The sequence below is a fragment of the Mustela nivalis genome (assembly GCF_964662115.1).
Source record: "Mustela nivalis genome assembly, chromosome: 7".
Classification (NCBI taxonomy): domain Eukaryota; kingdom Metazoa; phylum Chordata; class Mammalia; order Carnivora; family Mustelidae; genus Mustela; species Mustela nivalis.
Genome location: NC_139026.1, coordinates 59,663,936 through 59,682,280, shown reverse-complemented (window position 1 = coordinate 59,682,280; position 18,345 = coordinate 59,663,936). Strand labels below are relative to the sequence as shown.

General features: G+C 36.8%; 1 pseudogene across 1 annotated transcript; it reads right to left on the bottom strand.

Annotated features, from left to right (window-relative positions):
- Positions 1-2,818: 2,818 nt before the first annotated feature.
- On the bottom strand, positions 2,819-17,573 carry LOC309870240 (large ribosomal subunit protein eL21 pseudogene; annotated as a pseudogene). The gene is made up of 2 exons: positions 17,061-17,573; positions 2,819-3,030 (listed from the first exon to the last, which is right to left on the bottom strand). The product of its transcript is annotated as a large ribosomal subunit protein eL21 pseudogene (transcript).
- Between the last annotated feature and the right edge of the window lie 772 nt (positions 17,574-18,345).

Below are 18,345 nucleotides of genomic sequence, written 5' to 3'. Positions count from 1 at the left end.
CTACTTTCTGTTTCTAGAAGTCTGACTAGTTCTGATACCTCGTGTAAGTGAAATAATACAGTATCTATTTTGGGGGCACTAGCTTATTACACTTGGCATAATATCCTCCAGGTGCATCCATGTTGAAGCATCTGGCAGGATTTTCTTCTTTTTTAAAAATCTGAATAATATTCTATCGCACATATTTACCATATTTTCTTTATCCATTCATCTGCCAGTGGACATCCAAATTGCCACCAGCTCTTGGCTCTTGTGACTGATTAATGATACTATGAACATGGGTGCACTTAGAACCACTTTTGACCTTTAATTTTATCTGCAGGATTTATTGTTCTCCTCCTAAGACACACCTGCATACTGTTTTTCCCGATTCTTAGTATCTTTCTCTACTTCATAGATTTTGCTTATAATAATAATGAACATTTAAATTAATCAGTATCAGTCTGATTTCATTAGATGATATTATGAAGTATCAGATTTTTGTGGCAGATTTATTACCCTTGTATAACAGTTACGATTGTTTCAGTAGCAAGGTTTTGAAAAATGCAGTTCAAAGCCTCTGTCTATGACCCACTATTTTTGTGCCCATGCCAGGATTTTATTGTATCATAAATATCATATTGCTGATTATATTTTAACTTACCACTTATTGTATCTAGGATCCAAGCCTATCAAAGCTTTCCAACTTATTCTTCCCTTATTTGATAGTCTTTTCCTTATTTACTAATGGGTTATTTTTCACTCTTGTAGCTTCGGTGACTTGATTCCATTAAATTACTTGTTTTCCAGTTTAAGATGGCAACAGAAAACTAGAGAATATTTGAAATGAAATGTGCTGGTCTTCTCCAGCTTGATCTGGATTTACACACGTGCACACTGGTACAGAGAGTGAAATACATATGGCCATTAAGCAAGATATAACTGTAATTAGAGAGAATATTAATCAGATGTTCTACAATCTTGGGTAAATGCACATTATTAAATACCTATAAAACAGTTATTCTACATATGCAGGTGTATGCATGATTCTTTATTTAAACTGAACATTTTTTTTTAAAGATTTTATTTATTTACTTGACTGACAGATCACAAGTAGGCAGAGAGGCAGGCAAAGAGAGAGGGGGGAGCAGGCTCCTGGTTGAGCAGGGAGCCCGATGTGGGGCTTGATCCCAGGACCCTGAGATCATGACCCGAGCCGAAGGCAGAGGCTTTAACCCAATGAGCCACCCAGGTGTCCCAAGAACTGAACATTTTTAAAAAAGATTTTATTTATTTATTTGAGAGAGAATGAGCGGTGGGGAGGGGCAGAGGGAGAGAGAACAAGAGCAATAGATTCCTGCTGAGCAGCAAAACCAACACAGGGCTCGATCCCAGGATCCAGAGATCATGATCTGAGCAGAAGGCAGACACTTAACTGACTGAGCCACCCAGGCACCCTTGAACTGACTTTTTTCTATAACACTTAGATTATTCAAAATTTTTCTATTTTTCAACTTCACTAATTCAAAATATAGCTCAGAATTAGAAATACAATGAAGAAATCATATATGTGTGTGTGTGTGTGTGTGTATCTCAACAATTCATTAATAGAAAGTGTGCCCTCCCATTTACACTTATTCTTTAGATGAACTCAATGTTGCTGGGTAGCTGTCATTAATTTGAACAGATACACTGAAGAGAAACCCAAACAGTAGGAGTTGGAAACTATCTGGGAAGACTTTTTTTCTGTGTTACTGACACAAATAGAATGAAAATATAATTAATTTTAGAAAAAAATCCACTAGTTGTACCAAGGAAACCACCACTGGGTTCTAAAACACTTTTAGTTTGTTCAAGTCTTAAAACCTATTCAGGTTTCCCAATTTCTATAAATCAGAATCAGGCTGCAAAATCTGAGCGATACCTTGTCCCGGTATGGCTAAGAAGAGAAAAGATGACAAAGAGCTCATGAGCCACAAGAGCTGGGGTCTCTGCGAATTTCTACCAAAGGGTGTACTCAGGTGTAATTAAGCAACTTTCCTCAGTGATCCCAGTGATCAGAGGCCCAATTACTCCATGCTAGAATAGAAGACAACTGGTCTTTTCAGGATATTGGCCGTAGGATCTGCTTCTGAATGTGATGGAGAATCCATACATCATCAAGGGATTTTAGACTTTGAGCTACATAGGACTTCAGGTCTTCCCCTGAGAAAGGAGTCTCAGCTTGTTCCATGTGTAGGAAGGAACATATGGATGGATACTTGATTACTGACAGTCTTTGCAGGGAATGCTAGTAGCTATCCATAATATCGATATATTTCTTCACAAGCACATAACTAGCCTGTACTTCCCAGTTTCTCCTCCACAGGTAGTTGTGGCTATGGGACTGAGCTCTGGCTCATTTCTAGTGGAAATGCTGGACTACTCCCAGATCTGATGTGTGCTCCCTTTTCTAGTTGACTGAAATGGTAATGCCCAGGGATTCTTGGAAGTCCCTCACTCAAGAGGAAAAGAGGGCATTGGCTTGGGTTCCTAAAGAACTATGTAGAGTCACTGCCCTGAAGCATTACTTATGAAATAAAACAAATCATTTGGTCTTGAAATAAAAAATATTTTTCTTTAAATAAACCACCTGTAATTTTTCAGTCCATTTAATTTTGTAGCATACTGAAAGCTTATTGTCTTATTTTGCTGGCAAAAAATGGGGCTTGTGCCTCTGTTACAATACCATGATCATGGGATTAAAATCCATGTTAAATGTGATCACTGCTTTCTAAAATATCCTGGATTATTTGCCTGAAAACAAAAATGCCCAAATATTGCTTCTTCTTTGGTCCCATTAAAATGTGAAAAGTGATTCATTTCCCAAAGTAGTAGCTGCATAAGAATTTGAAGAATGTGGAAAACGAGGTTTTTCTAGAGTCTGAAGCTCAGCAGGGATAGAGCACATTTCAATATTTCTAATTAAACTGACAGAATAGATGATGATAACATCTGGGGTTTCTTTTGGTAATAAAACCTCTTGATGTTGCTGACCTGAATGTTTCTTATCTGTAAAAGACAACAAATGAAGATAAGCCGAGTTTAAAAAGTGGAAAATGGGAATAAAGTCACCACTAAATAACTAATTCTTTAATTTCAACATGAAGTCTCTCCTAAAAAATGCTTCTTAGGAAAACTTTATTTAATAAACATTAGATCAATTAGTCTATATAATTTTTTCACAGCATTTAAAAGATACTCGAATATAAAGACACCCGGGTGGCTCAGTTGGTTGAGCATCTGCCTTTGGCTCAGGTCACGATCCCAGAGTCCTGGGATCAAGTCCCACACCGGGCTCCTTACTCCATGGGGAGGCTGCTTCTCCCTCTGCCTGCTGCTCCCTCTGCTTGTGTGCTCTTGCTCTCTCTCTCTCTGACAAATAAATAAAATCTCTTAAAAGAGAGAGAGATTTGAATATAGATATGAAAGCTGTTAGAAAAATCTCTTCATCTCTCAAAAATATATCAGGTTAAAATGTACTCTTCCTAGTAGAATCCAACTTTGAAATCACAAGTCCATTTGCATCCACTAGAACAATTTTAAATTTTGTTTTTATGGTGTTTGTAAAAATAAAAATAAGAGCATACTGGAATGGATATCTAGCAAGTACACTGTTAACTTAATATGCACTAAGAACTAAGAAGTCCCCTTGTGGCTATCCCTTAACATTTGACCAACAAAACAAAACAAAACAAAAACCACACACTAAAAGAAGTAAATCTGACTATATATATATATATATATATATCTATCTCCAACCTGGTTTGCAATATTTGAAATTACAGGAGATTTTTGCAATATAGAAAAAAAATGTTTCTTTAAAGGCAGTCTTATTTCTTTTCTTTCTTTCTTTTTTTCTTTTTTCTTTCTTTTTTTCCTTTTCTCTTTTTTTTTTTTTTTCTTTTTTTGGCAGTCTTATTTCTAAGTAGAGGGTTGACGCTGTAATCAACTTCTGTAGTTTGGCTATAAGATGGAGGCAATGTCAACAGATGCGTCTCCAGAAAACACAAACACATCAAGAGTTGGTCCTTTTAAGCAGCTCCGAAGTAAATTAAGCATGAACAACATAATGCTACTTAACTTGTAATTGTGACAAGCAGAACCAAAAATTATATTCAGGCTGGGCAAGCAGCACGTGTTCTTCCTTCTCTGTAATTAGACTGTTTATTTTCTCACTTTAATAGTCTTTTTTAGGGGGAGTATTCCATCTAGTATTTGTATTCTTTTTGTTTCAATAAGGTCTGCATTAGGTTTTCCAAAGTATCCGATTTGGACATAATATTATCTTACCTTTTGACCTTCTGGGCACACTGTCTCAAGAAACAAGAGCGGTAGGAGCAATTCAGGCAAATGTGAGTGCGGGTGTCTGCCACTAGGGGGCGAGCAAACACAGTCCTGTGACAGCTGTCCCTGACAGGAAGGAACTGAGGTGGTTGGAGAATCCACTTTCTGAGGACCTTGGGGCTTGCCATTTCTACATAATTCTTACAAAAGCTTTGAAGGTAGAATTTCCTTATTTAAGGATAAATAGCCGTTCTGATGCTTCCAAATGCTGTGATTGGCCCTGGGGACAGCAGCGCTAGAAAGGCTGCATTTCAACCTGGCTTCTGTCAGTTCTTCCCCTAGGGGGTTCCTGCTATTGCTTGAGGGCCATAGGGAGCAATTGAGAAAAATTACAATGACACTGGGAAGAAAGAGTGTCCGCTGCTTTCTGACTCTCTCACAACACACACACACACACACACACCACACACACACACCCCAAAGATTCTCAAGGTGAGACCCGCCAGAAATGGGCAGGGGTGGGAGCAAGGGCACACAGCTGCAAGCCTGACTGGCCAGAGCCCTTCTCCTGTGGTACCTCCTGCTCAAGGCCCTGGGATCCCTAGAAGTCAGAGGTGGAGAGGAGCAGGAGTGCAGACGAAGACAAATGTAGAGCGTATTTTTTTTTCTAATTGAGAATCTAGACACATGTAACTTCTATTACACCTCTACATTTTTTTCTGTGTTTGTTATATTATTGTCTGCAATTTTCTTTAATAAAAGTTTTCCACGTGTAGTTTCGGGCTGTATAAGATGGAATCTTTCCCTAGATTTTTGGGTGGGATTCAATTTTAAGTGAGGTCATCCACCAAATAGTATTATTACTTACTAACAAGGCTTAAATGGATAGAGGTCACTTTGATAAGGAAATGTCCTAAAACATTTTGTATTAACATACCAAAGAGTTTTTCTTTTAGTTAGTTTTTTTAAGATTTTATTTATTTATTCATGAGAGTCAGAGAGAGAGAAAGAGAGCAAGCGCAGCAGAGGCAGAGGCAGAGAGAGAAGCATCTTAGTTTTAATGAATGGAGAATATAAGGATGTATCTGACACCTTACAATTGAGATATGATGTCTGCCTGAATAGCTAACTTACTTTTCCCGTATTGTATCATGCTGGGCTACAAAGACTTTTCAAACTATTGATTTTAACCAAAATTACTTTTATTATGCATAAATTACAGAAAACCCTAATATGAGTGTCCTTCTTTGGAGTTCAAAAAGCAGATCGATACTTAGCTCAGCTACCCAGAAGTTCAGAGAAACATATATACATACATTTAATTCTGATCTCTTGTTTTTATATATTAAAAATAGGACATCTGCTTTCAGGGAATACATATGTGACATCACTATTATAGAGCATTATAGAGACAAAGTTTTTAAAAATGTATATAGCATTTACAATACAATACTCCTAACTTGTGTAAGAAAAAAGTTTAACTAAATACAGAAAAAGTAAAGAATATTTGCTATTTTCTTGTCTCTCTAGACACCTGGAATGTGCATATCAAATTTTGTTGCAAAAATGTTACTTTAGTGAAAAATTCCTCCACAAGAAGGACACATACACACACATTTTAAAGAGCATAAAACAAACCAAAAAACGGTAAGCCTGAGCCAATTTCAGTCTCTCTTATTTCAAGCAATATTTAATGCAAAAATAATTTCAGTATAGTAAGATATTGTGAGCAATGTCTGTTATTCACTGTATAGGATTCAGTCACATAGTGTCAGTTCTTTTTTTTTTTTTTTTAAGATTTCATTTATGTATTTGACAGGCAGAGATCACAAGCAGGCAGAGAGGCAGGCAAAAAGAGAGAGGAGGAAGCAGGCTCCCTGCTGAGCAGAGAGCCCAATGCAGGGCTCGATCCCAGGACCCTGGGATCATGACCTGAGTGGAAGGCAGAGGCTTTAACTCACTGAGCCAACCAGGCACCCCCATAGTGTCAGTTCTATATCCTTTATTTGCTGTTATATAATAGCCCCAACACTTAAAAACAGTGTAATCTTAAAAAAAAAAAAAAAGGTTTTAAAGCAACTTCATTTTGGAGAATTATTGCTGTTGTGATAATCACATCCGCATAATCGAAGCCCCGTTTGAATGCCGTGAGATATCTGCAGCATGAAAGGTAAATAAGCTTGCTCAGCATGGGTTCTACTCCCTTGTGGTCTTCCTTATGTACTACCTTGTAGCAGGCGTTCTGGGTGTAGTTTAGGTTGTACTGATCACGTGTGATCAGGTAAGTCTTGAATTCGGAGCTAATCTAAGTGGAGAGAAGGGCCCCACCATGAATAGGGCTGGTGCAGCAGAGCCTGGAACCTCTTCATGCTTGCATCACAGCAGGCGCTACGTTCCCCAAACCAAGAGATGAAGGGGTCGTTCTGGGGTCTCCAGATTCCCGCTCACATTTTGTGATCACGAAGTCATAACTGAGGGAAGCAGTGTCCGTCTTTCATTTCCTGATTTTTGTCATGGGCCGTTTAGTGGTCATTTCTATGGTGTGATTCTTGAATTATTCAAGGGTGCCCAAACACTGATCTGGTAGCACTGTATTCCTTTTAAGTAACTTTTTGCATGAAATAGCTAGAGCACTCTCTGTTAGCTATAACTGGAACCTGACTGACACTGTTTTCACAAAAATGACCCAGTGATAAAATGAGAAAAACCTAAGAATTTCTGAAGACTTTTCAAAAATTACATATTAGAAGAGTATGAGAGAGAGAGATTCCTAATATACTGTATCTGAACTAGAGTAGAACAAAAGAATAGATCTGAGACTACTCAAAGGCAAGGCTAATTAAACTTTGGTGGCCTATTTTCAATCACTCCAGAAAGGCAAGTGTTCTGCCCACTTCCTATGTTTTAAAACATGTTATGAAAAAAACCTCCATGATTTTCTTCTCTACAAAAGAAGGAGACTATTGTTCTAAACAATAGTTCTCTGTGGGGGTATTTTGGTTGTTGTATACTGGTTTGTTTGTTTGTTTGTTTGTTTTTAATGTTTGTAGGAGTGCCTGGGTGGCTCAGATGGTTAAGCTCTGACTCTTGATTTTGGTTCTGGTCATGATCTCAGGGTTGTAGGATCAAGCCCCACATGGGGTCATGCCCTGGGCATGGAACCTACTTGGGGTTGTCTCTTTCCCTCTGCCTCCTCCCCCCACCCCTCTCTCCCTCCCTCCCTCTCTGAAAAACAAAAACAAATGTTTGCTAAAGTATGACTTTAAAGTTAATATTCTTCATCTGAACACTGTATATTTGCAAATCCTCTCAGGTGGTCAGATGCTCTGAAATTAAATGCAAAAAGTTGTGTATGTAAATATGGAAAGATTTCAAGTGAGTGATCTATGTAGGTGATCTCCAGATTTTCAAAAGGTTCCATCATCCAACAGCCAAGAAACAAAAGGAATCCTATGGACCATACATGAAAATCATTCCTTTTACATTATAGTTACACTCCTATATACATGAAAAAATTCTTATGTTCATGTGATACTGATTTCAATTTTTATAACTATGCATAAAGAGTTCAGGATAGTTCTTTGTTTATCAGTACCATATTTGAAATAAAGAAAAAAAAGTCATTGGTTTATTCAAATGGAAGTTTGTCTTAATATTAGGGTAACTTATAGAATTATTTTCTATGATCTACAATAACAAATTGTAATCATTTTTATTAATTGTCCAAATAAAACAGTCACTATACGATTGCATAAGATGGGTGAATCTCTTTATATTGAGTACATATTATGGGATTCCATTTAGGTAAGGCCCAAAAGGAGGGGGAAAAAAAAAACCAAACTAAACTATAATGTTTCTGGGTGCCTGGGTGGCTCAGTGGGTTAAGCCGCTGCCTTCGGCTCAGGTCATGATCCCAGGGTCCTGGGATCGAGCCCTGCAACGGGCTCTCTGCTCATCAGGGAGCCTGCTTCCTCCTCTCTCTCTGCCTGCCTCTCTGCCTACTTGTGATCTCTCTGTGTCAAATAAATAAATAAAATCTTAAAAAAAAAATAAGCTATAATGATTCTTTTGGAATGAACAGAGTTGTTCAAGGGATTCGAGGGGGTCGGTTGGTGTTCCCTGGCATCAATAATGCTCTATATGTTTATCTACTTGTTATTTATGTGGCTGTGTTCTCTTGATGATGATTAATTTCACTGCAAACTAATGATATATACATTCCTTGTGTTTTACTTCAATGCAAAGTAGTTTGCAAATTCCTAAATAAGAAATTCATTTCCTGTTTAAGACCTCCAAAAATTTCACCAAACACTATGTTTGTACGAACTACCTGTTCGTATGGCTTCCCTGCGCTTTCACCGTGTTTTCCCTTCTGCCTTAAACTGCTCTAATATTCTGCTAGGCATTGTCATTGACCTTTAATCACTTTTGAGGTCACACCCAGTATTCTAAGGTAAGAGGTCCCTTAATATAGTTCCTCTGGACATTAACTTAAGGAAGCCTGTGGGCTTGCTTGTGAACCATGTGGAAAGTAAGAGGTAACCATGTTCTCATTTGATCTTTCATTTATTTGATCTTTTATTTACTGTATTTGTCATTTGATCTTTCATTTATTCAGTATCATCCTCTTTCTTTCTAAGACTCCAAAAAATTCCATGAGGTAGATGTTATACTTTTCTCTTTAGTATTTTATTGTCATAAATCCTAGAGACAGGAAGAGATCTACCTAAGAAATTTTAGTCTGACATCTTCTACACCCTTATAGATTGAGTATGCAAAATTAGAATTTCAGATGCTTCTTCTTTCTAGAGATCCATACCTACATTTGAGAAAAGCTGCTGCATGATAAAATGATATATATTCTTAGAATGATAACAGGTTTAAAAAGCTAAATTCCTATGTCGAAAAATAGTACTTAGATTATACATCCTTTTTGCAGGCATTAATGACTTTCTTACAAATATTTTAAATTAATGTTACATACAAACAACTATTATTTCAAAACAGGATTGAAAGAAATACACCTATCTAGGTACAATAAGACCTCTTTTGTTTGTTTAGTTTAAGATTTTATATATATATATATATATATATATATATATATATATATATATATAGATGGTCTATATTTGAGAGACAGAGAGAGACAGAGAGAGCATGCACGAGAAAGCGCACAAGCAGTGGGGAGGGGCAAAAGGAGAAGAAGAAGCAGGCTCCCCACTGAGCAGGGAGCCTCCTGCAGGGCTCAATCCCAGGACCCTGAGATTAGGACCTGAGCGGAAGACAGACACTTAACCGACTGAGCCACCCAGGCGCCTATAAGACCCCTTTTAAATACATACCTAGAAATAATCATAAAATCTTCAACTACAGCTTAACCTACTATAAGGGTTTTTTTTTTTTCTAAGATGATAGTAATATAATTGAAACTGTATTTGAATACAGAGAATCTTATCTGTAGGAACTACCAATATAATTATACCAAAATGTTGTCAAGTAAGTGCTCTCCCTTTATCTTCTACCCATTGCAACCACACTAGCTACTCTTTTTACATTATCAACTGGTGAATGACATGAGCTAATTGGCTTTTCCTATCATTACTAATCAGAATAATTAGCAATCCCAAGTAAACTCTAAGGCACATCATTCCTTTTTATGAAAATGTGATTTCGAATTCAAGTTAATTTGGGAAACCCTGCAACCCATAACTGACTTTTGAATAGTTGGAAGTCACATTGATGCATTAAAAGTTCCAAGAAGTTTTTCAGAAATAACACTTAATTGACTTTCATCAAGCATCTTAAAAATGTATCTGCCATAGAAATCTTGTTTCGTGTAGCATTAATATCCTACTTATGGGCTCTGCGGAATACACTTGGAATAACTAATAGAGATCACTAAAAGATCACTACTCACTTCTGCTATTTCCCCAACACTATATCGTGGGTGCAAGGTTCAGACTTCACGCTGTTGTCTATACCCTCATGTGGCTTTCTTGATCCTGTTTTTTCTTTCACTTTAGGGCAAAGAAGAAAGTCCCATCTTTTATAGTATGTGGGAAAGTCTTGCATAAATATTCCCCCTGCACCATAATATCCAATTTCTCTGATAACTCATATTTATGATATTGAAATAAGAGTTCCTTCTTATTAATTTTACAACATAGACAAATATATACCCTAGAAGTTTTTCTAGTTTTCTCTTCCGTTGATATTTTGATGGGAATTCCTCCTTCCTCCAGGTACACATCTAAGCTTTCCAATGTATATTTATGTATGAACATTATAGAACTAAGGTATTCTTTTTGAAATATTTACACTTTTATTTACATTTCTTCTAGTGGTGAATAGAAAAATGATAGAATATGTGGGCAACTATTTAACTACTCACCAGTCAGAAAGAGCAGAAGGCAATAGAATTAGGGAGAAAAATATAAGCTATTCAAAGTACTCTAAATAAAACAATGACCTTCCCTTCCCAATTGTGATTAATTAATCACAATTAATTTGAGTAATATTCACATTATTTTGTATGTTCATGTAACAATCATGCAAATGGCTCTGCCTAGACTTGCCAGTGTGTTGGAAAGATTCATAATCTTTCAAAGATAATATTATACTAAGTATAATCATAATAATTCACAGGAAATAGTCATAATCTTTTGGGATAGTGTCAAAGAAGAATTTCATAGAGCGGAGTGGTTAAGACTATGTACCCAAATCTTGGTTCTGAGAGTTATTGGTTGGTAGACCTGCTCTCCCTGCTTTACTTTTCTGATCTGAAAATGATAATAGTAAGGGTATTTAAATAATTTAATGCTAAGAAAAGAACTTGATATAGTGCATATTACTTTTATTAGTTCCAAATACTTTCTGTAGTTACTGATGCTTAGTACATATTTGGAATTGTGAGATGACTTGAAAGCCAATATTTATTCACTAGAACAACAAATACAAGGTGCTTACAATGTGTTGTGTAAAGTTCTGAGAATTTATTTTTTTATTTTTTTAAAGAATTTTATTTGCTTATTTGACAGAAAGATCACAAGTAGGCAGAAAGGCAGGCAGAGGGAGAGGGGGAAGCAGACTCCCTGCTGAGCAGAGAGCCCGATGCAGGGCTCGATCCCAGGACCCTGGGATCATGACCTGAGCCAAAGGCAGAGGCTTTAACCCACTGAGCCACCCAGGCACCCCAAGTTGTGAGAATTTGAACCACTCTGATCATGGTGCCAACATTTCTGCTCACAGACAGTTCACACACTAGTTGGGAGTAGATAGACAATAAATAATCTGAATGGGATGACAGAGTTAAGACCCAAATGACAAAATAGTGCCCACCATCTGAAAATGTGAGAAAACAACTTTAAAGAATATCTGATATCATAATGGTAAGATAGAAAAAGAGATTATGTGGGCAAGTATTTAACTGCTTCTAGTCAGAGAAAGCAGAAAACAATTAATGGGTGTATTTGAGAATCAGGAAGTCCAGTGGAGCTGGGCACTAATGTGCTTAATGAAATGACATCATTAGTGAATAGAACAGACATGATTCTACCTGTGTGGATGTCATCAACTGCTGTAATATTAGCACTTTAATTTTAGGGACTTTCATTTGCTTGAAAGAATCTCCAATGAAGCTAATGCATTGGCCTGTGGAGTGTTAAATGAAAGGGTTAAAATATGGTCTGGAAAGGGAAAATTAATACAGGGTATGCTTGTGACATTTAATTTCTTCAAATGTGTTTTCTCATCTGCAAGATGGGGTTAGTCACAATTGTCCTGCTTACCTCTCAGGGTTATTGGGAGGATTGAATCTAATGGTATATCAAGAACATTTCACAAAATAGAAAACGGTAAGCCATTGGAAGTTATTGTTACAAATGCTTCATTTTTTTCTATAAGGTAGTTTTACTACCTCATCTCTTTCTAGTCTATTACTATGTCATTGAGGCCTATTCCATTACACTTTTTAAAATTAAAAGCAATCCCTCGCAGTGTCCTTCTACCTTACATGATTTTTCTATTTTTCCATAGCTTTTATACACATTACCTTTAACAGAACATAGTGAAGGTAGAATATCATCCTCCATATCTAGAACAGGTGTGGCAAGAAGCCAGTAGTCAATAAATATTCGTTGTAAGAATGAATCATCATTAACTTCATTGTAAGATTTTTTTTTTTTTTTTTTGCATCATTTGTTAACATATGTTAAAAGAGACAAGGAAGACAGAGTTATTCTCAAGGTCAAAAGCAGACAAGGCAGAGAGGAAAGAGGAATGGCCCAGGGAACACTCTTCCCTTGATTCTCTTTACAGGCTATCAGAGCACTTTGCTGGATCTCCTCTCTCTGTCAATTACACATAATTGTAACTTTTTACCCTACTTTACCAACCCTTAAGGGGATACAGCTGATAGGGAGTATGAAAAGGCTTTGAAATTCCCCATCTTATACAAATATAAGGACTACTGCCATAAATAAAGATAACTAAGCTAAAATAAAAAGTAGATGCCTGGATATCTGTGCTGAGCGGGAGTCCCTGTCTTTAGTAATTCTCCACTTAACCTAAGTTAGCCTCAGCACAATTTCACTTCATATGTTGCTTAAGAGAAAAACAAAACTACTTCCTAATTGAAATGTGATCTTATTTTAAAAGTTGTTTATCATATATTGTATTTCAACCCTAATGATTGGATTTTACTCCTTTAATCAAGATAGTTTATTAAAAGAATGAGTAGTTTTTTTTTTTTTAATGCTAAGCAAATTATACTAGAAACTAGTTTGTAATTTGTGATTGTGCATGATTCTGATAGTGAAGAAATTTCATTACAGGTAGGTTGAAATACCAGAATGCATGTGCATTTGCATGTCTGGATGCAGGTAAATAAATAGTAAACCTCATTGATAACAGAGGCCATTATAATTTGAATAAGTTATATTCTCTCTAGGAGAGATAAAGGGTAATGAAAGACAATTCGGAGCGAGTTTGTTATTACTTCATCAAATACCTCAGCCTCAAGCTGATAAAACTCACTTGTATGGCTCCCTTGTGACGTTAACGACAACGGTGCTGCCAACCATTTGTAGTGATTTCTAAAATCATTAATATCACCATTAAATGAGTTTGTGATGTAGTGGAACACAGGGTAAAGCCAGAGGTGAAACTACTACATACACTTCCATAAAACCATAAGAAGTGAGTTATGAGGGATGATAAAATGAATTGTATTCAGGCTGGACAGATGCAATGAGAAGATAATTTCCCAATGAAACTAACAATGGGCCTTAATGGCATATTAGTTATGTTACTTATAAAAACTCAGACTTACATAGGAACTTAATTTGCTTAAATCTTATTAGCCCAATTTTGAAGTAAGTACTTTTGCAAACACTAATTATGTTGACTGTTTATAGATTATGCTGATATTATTCTTCATTGTTCCTTAATCTATCAATTCATTGTGTATAATCTTTCCTGACTAGAGATCCATATAGAGTTATTTTGGAAATAGATGACTGATTGCAAATATGACAGAAAGGGTCATTTTGCATTTTGTTTTGTTTGTTTTAATGTAGAGGCTGGTTAATAAGTGGCTGGTTAATGTAGTGGCTGGTTAATAAGAGGTTTCATTAATACACCATTCATTTGGGTATGACATAAAATATACCATTTTTAGACAAATTATAACTTTAAATTAATAAATGTCTAACCAATAACTTTAAATTAATTAATTAATAATAATAAATTAATAAATGTTTTAAATTAATAAATTAAGTGACAAAATATCCTACTTTTAAGCAGATATCTAAGATTAGACATACTAGCTTGAATCTAACGTCCAGATATCACTTTGAAAGTTGTTCTTACTTTAAATTTCCAACTACTATTCAGTAATTTTCGAACCTTACTTACTTACTTGGTACTTACTGTCATGATAGTTTTTAGCTATTAATTTCCTCCATGCTATTATCTGTGACTGTAATTCAATAGAGCACATCACCTTGCAGTGAGGATTTTTAGGTGAGGAGCAGAATACCAAGTTTCTGAAATATATGAGGGTTGTTGAAAGAAAAATTCAGAAGGATATCTGTAAGATAAAATATTCTTCCAGAAGATGAATTTTTGCCATAATTTATTTCATTGACAAATTTCAGTCACATTTGACAATAAGTAGAACTGTTTACCTTCTTACATATGACTACATAAAATAAAAGAGAATATTCTGGCTATCTTATAAAGCATAAAGACCTGATCACATACCAACCAACACTTATTTTGTCATCTCATTTTGAAATTTCACTTTTCTGTTGCTCTCATTGTGTGTGAAAAAAAAAAAAATGAAATGGGGGCGCCTGGGTGGCTCAGTGGGTTAAAGCCTCTGCCTTCGGCTCAGGTCATGATCTCCGGGTCGCAGGATCGAGTCCCACATCGGGCTCTCTGCTCAGTGGGGAACCTGCTTCCTACTCTCTCTCTCTCTCTCTGCCTGCCTCTTTGCCTGCTTGTGATTTCTGTCTGTTAAATAAACGAAATCTTAAAAAAAAAATTACTAAAAAAAAATAAAAAAAGAAATGACAGCGGCTCTAGCAAAACCCTCGGCCTTTGCTTCGACTGCTCTCGGATGTCGCTGCCTGTGAATTCACAAGCTCATCTGTTAAGTCTGGCACTTGATAGTTTACGTTTTTGGGTAAAATTTTTTTTAAAGACTTATTTATTTACTTATTCATTTATTCAGAACATGTCAGAAGAACAGAGGGAGAGGGAGAGAATCTCCAGCAGACTCCCTGCTGAGTGGAGAGCCTGACAGGGGGCTGGATCTCAGGACACTCAGATCATGACCCTGATTCATGAGGGAGGTCATGACCTGAGCTGAAGTCAAGAGTTGGAGGCTTCATCGACTGAGCCACACAGGCACCCCATTTATTTGAGTGAAACTGAACCGCAGTGAGCAAGCACTCATTTATTTTGTCTTACCTCTGCCCGCTTCTTTCCTTGTCATTCTTCCAGTTTCTGTGGTCAGGAACAGCTTTGCAATCATCTATTTGTCAGTTTTATTCACAGATGCTCTCTTCATTGTTCCCTGTCCCAGCAGGGAGTCCTTGATTTTGTTATTTTGTTTCTACCTGTGTTTTAGTCGATTACCTATTGTATCATCAGCTCATTTATCTTGCTGTCAATCTTTAGCCTCAATAATGAATTGTTTACCAGATTCCTGCTGGGATTTGCTGGCTCTGACCTCTGACTCACAGGGCAGCTCACACCAGGACGCTATTGCAGAACTGGGCAGCCTGTCCCAGTGCCCCACATTTGTCCTGTCCAAACAGGCTCCTGATTATTCCATGCTTCTTTCTAGGATCACTCTTCACAGTGCTGATATTAACGTTGCCTGATATTTGTGTCTAAGAAACTTTGCCAGTTATCTTACAATTATTGCCCCACACACTTTATGATCCATTTTATGCTATTCCATCATCAAAGCACACATCCTAGAGTTTTCTCCATTTCTATGCCTTCACTTAGTTGCCTTTATTCTTCTGAATCACAGTATCTAATGGTTTCCTCCTTGTTTTTCTCCATCATTCAAACTTGATGGTTATTTTACTTCCTAAACACTTCTTGAAATGATTTCTTCTCTACGACCCCGTTTACCATCACTACCACTCAGGTCTGTATCATTTCTCACTTGGCTTGTTTTGGGGGCTCTGTACTAGTTTTTATGGCCTTAATCTCCCTTCCTTGGATGTCATCTTCCAGCCAGGTGCCGGATTAGTCTTTCTAAATGGTTTATTGACCTTATCAATATTTATAAACATCTTTCAAAGGCTCCTTACTATTTGCAATAAAAAAAAAAATCAGGAGATAGTCTTAAATTACAGTGACCTTAGAATTTACTGTCCAAAGTGGGACACATAGGAGTTAAGGGGAATGCTATTTCTAGTTGTGTCAGCACAACTGGCAAAAACCTGGTAGATGGAAATATGTGGTTGTCCAGGTTAAGATCCTTTCCATGGTCTGGTATCTGTGACTTCTGTTTCAATCTCAACTTTTCTGATCCCGATCTCAAAATTTAAGTTCTGTATCTGCCTTTACTAGTTTATAAACCAACGTGGTCTTTCATGCTGTCCTGTCTGTTTGGACCGCTCCCCTCCACTCATCCTCTGCTTGGTTCATGCCTGATTCTTCCTTAACACCGAATTTAGGAGTCACCTACTGTAGGAAGCTTTCCTTGACTCCCTTAGGGTATGGCTTCAAATAATAACTTCTATTTGGGCTTATTATATTGCTGTTTAAATATTTTTCTCATCTGTCTTCTCTGCTAAACTTTGAGATCTCTATCTCCCAAAGGGAAGAGACTGTTTGTCATTTCTGCAAACTTAGAATAACACTTAGTAGTTGTAGCACTTATGGATTTGTATGTAATAATTATACAGGCATATTTTGTTTTATTGTACTTTGCTCTATTGTGCATCTCAGATATTGCATTTTTTTGCATATTGAAGGTTTGTAACAACCCTGTGTGAAGTAAATCAACTGACACCATTTTTCCAACAGCCTTGGCTCACTTTGAGTCTCTGTGTTACATTTTTCAAAATTTTCATTATTATATTTGATTGGTTGCAATCTCATGATAAAACTTAAACAATGAGGAGTTGCTTCTTATAGACAAGCAAAGAAAGTGGTGGCTTGTTGAGTTGAAATCTACTCCTGGTGAAGCTGCTATGAAGATTGTTGAAAGGATTTTTTTTTTTTTTTTTTACAGTCTTGAGGTCTTTTATTTTCTTTGTATGTATATGCTATAAATTCATAGGAAATGGGTTCCAGCAGTTTGGACTTCTTTTCATTGGTTCTCATGAAATGTGCTTCTCTGGGCAGAGCAGGGTGATGCTTCAGTTGAACCCAAGTACCTTTCTCTTTGGCTTCCTTCTTTTTCTGATCATCTTCCTTCACATGCTTCAGGAAGCTATCTTGGTTCTTTGAATGTTTAATAAGCTCAATGTGTACATTAATTCTCTAGGCAAGAATCTTGCCCTTAACTTGTCTGTTTACAACAATGCCAGAAGCATGCTGAGTAACACTGTAGACTCTTCTAGTTTTGCCATGGTAACATTTGTGGGGCATCCCTTTTGGACAGTGCCCATTCCCTTAATGTCCACAATATCACCTTTCTTATAGATTCGCATGTATGTGGCCAAAGGAACAACTCCATGTTTTCTAAAAGGCCTAGAGAACATTTAACAGGTACCTCTCCTCTTTCCCTTTGTGTTGGTCATTTTGGCAAATTACTGGAAGGTGGCGGTTCCGGCTGAAAGGGCTGTTGAAAGGATTTTTGAAAGGGTTTAGAATAGTCCATAAACTGAGCTGATAAAACAGCAGCAGAGTTTGAGAGAATTGTCTCCCATTTCGAGAGTATTCTACTGTGCATGAAATGTATAGCATCATCTGTACAGAGAATCCACTCATGAAAGGAAGAGTCAACTTCATTGCTGTCTTATTTGAAGAAATTGTCACAGACACCCTGGCCTTCAACAACCACCACCCTGATCAGTAGCCATCAACACAGAGGAACAGCCTCTACCAGCAACAAGATTATGTCTTGTTGCAAGTTCAGACAGTGGTTAGTAATTTTTAACAATAAAGTATTTCCCTTATAATACATATTTTTTTGGACATAATGCTACTGAACTCTTACTAGACTATGGTATAGTTTAGTGTAAACATAACTTCTCTGCACAGGGGAAGAAAATTATTTGACTTGCTTATTTACAATATTCATTTTATTGTAGTCATCTGGAACTGAACAGGTGGTGTCTCCGAGGTATGCCTGCAGAGATATGAAAAGGATACCATACTTGAAATAAGGAAATTTATAGTCTATTGGAGAGACAGATAGATAAAAATGCAATATGTATTAACGGAGAGCATGTTCTAAAGCAATCAAGTAAGGTTTAAGAAAATAGGCAGAATCCAGGGGTGCCTGGGTGACTCTGCCAGTTAAACATCTGCCTTCAGCTCACGTCTTGATCCCAGGGTCCTAGGACTGAG